Source organism: Scyliorhinus canicula, unplaced genomic scaffold (assembly GCF_902713615.1).
Source record: "Scyliorhinus canicula unplaced genomic scaffold, sScyCan1.1, whole genome shotgun sequence".
Classification (NCBI taxonomy): Eukaryota; Metazoa; Chordata; class Chondrichthyes; order Carcharhiniformes; family Scyliorhinidae; genus Scyliorhinus; species Scyliorhinus canicula.
In genome coordinates, this window is record NW_024055751.1 from 189,016 (window position 1) to 190,846 (window position 1,831).

Consider the following 1,831-nt stretch of genomic DNA (forward strand, 5'->3'; position numbering starts at 1 on the left):
TGAAAGCAGATTTGTCTCAAACACCAGGAGAAAACTGGACCTTTCTGTTTGTGGCTTTAAACAGATGAAACCCTGTGGGTGTGGAGCAAACATTTCAACATTTGTTACTGAAATGTGGCAGCAGGATGGAATAATTCGCAAGCAATTTAAGGGCTGAGTTAAAGAGTTAACTGGGTAGAAAGCACATGTCACCATTAGGGCAGCACGGTAGCATTGTGGATAGCACAATTGCTTCACAGCTCCAGGGTCCCAGGTTCGATTCCGGCTTGGGTCACTGTCTGTGCGGAGTCTGCACGTTCTCCCCGTGTGTGCGTGGGTTTCCTGCGGGTGCTCCGGTTTCCTCCCACAGTCCAAAGGTGTACAGGTTAGGTGGATTGACCATGATAAATTGCCCTTAGTGTCCAAAATTGCCCTTAGTGTTGGGTGGGGTTACTGGGTTATGGGGATAGGATGGGTAGGGTGCTCTTTCCAAGAGCCGGTGCAGACTCGATGGGCCAAATGGCCTCCTTCTGCACTGTAAATTCAATGATAATCTATGATTAGAACAGGGAGAGTCCCTGGTTTCAATAAATTATCCGGCAGAAAAGTTAGGACAGGTGAGGAAGGTTAACAAGACCAAAGGAAGTGGAAAAAACTCAGGTGCTCTGCCAGCATCTACCACGAGAGAAACAGAGTTAATGTTTCGAGACATGGAACCTTCGTCCGAACAGAGGAAGAAGTTCAATACTGTTAATACTAATTCTGTATAGCATGCAAGAATTAATACTTTTCACTGTACACTAATACATGTGACAATAATAAATCAAATCATCATTCAGAAAAGCACAGATGATAAATGAGGAACTGATCTTAAAGACAATCTCTTGTAGTTCGTCTGGAGTGGGATATGAGGAATCAGTTTTAATGGGGTTTTACATTTGTTCATGGGATGTGCACATTACTGGCTAGACCAGCATTCATTGGCCACCCCAAATTGTCCTTGAGGTGATGGGGGCTGCCTTCTCGAAGTGAAAATTTGAGGTTACTATCAGATCAGCCATGATCTTATTAAATGGCAGGCAGAGTTGAGGGGCTGAATGACCTACTTCTGCTCCTATGTTTGTATATTCACCCATTGCTGTTGGCAAGACCAATGTAAATATTTAAAATGGAGGCCAGAGGTGTGTTGGAGGCACACAAGGAATTTGTGAACTATCTGAGGATAATAGTGAGGGGAAAGGCAGCGACCTGGAAAGCAGCAGACTCTTCATGTTGTTCCAGAAGTGGCGTCTGATTGTGCAGATGAAATGAAATGAAAATCGCTTATTGTCACGAGTAGGCTTCAATTAAGTTACTGTGAAAAGCCCCTAGTCGCCACATTCCGGCGCCTGTCCGGGGAGGCTGGTACGGGAATCGAACCGTGCTGCTGGCCTGCTTGGTCTGCTTTAAAAGCCAGCGATTTAGCCTTGTGAGCTAAACCAGCCCCTAAACATATTTTGTGCAAACGTTCGTTACACGGAAAGGGAAGTACGAGATGTTTCTGCCCGGTCTCGAACCGGGGACCTTTCACGTGTTAGGCGAATGTGATAACCACTACACTACAGAAACCGCTACAGAAACTACAGATGTCAGGTATGACACAGCACACGGTCAGTCTGTGGATTGGATTTGTTTATTGCCACGCGTACCGAGGTACAGTGAAAAGTATTTTTCTGCGAGCAGCTCAACAGATCATTAAGTATATGAAAAAAAGAGAAAAAAAAGAAAATATATAATAGGGCAACACAAGGTACACAATGTAAATACATAAGCCCCGGCATCAGGTGAAGCATACAGGCATGTAGTACTAATC

The 1,831-nt window shown here is 44.7% G+C and overlaps 1 non-coding gene across 1 annotated transcript; it reads right to left on the bottom strand.

Moving 5' to 3' along the window:
• Window positions 1-1,514: 1,514 nt before the first annotated feature.
• trnav-aac lies at window positions 1,515-1,587 on the bottom strand. The gene has a single exon. It is a non-coding gene; the product is annotated as a tRNA-Val (tRNA).
• Between the last annotated feature and the right edge of the window lie 244 nt (window positions 1,588-1,831).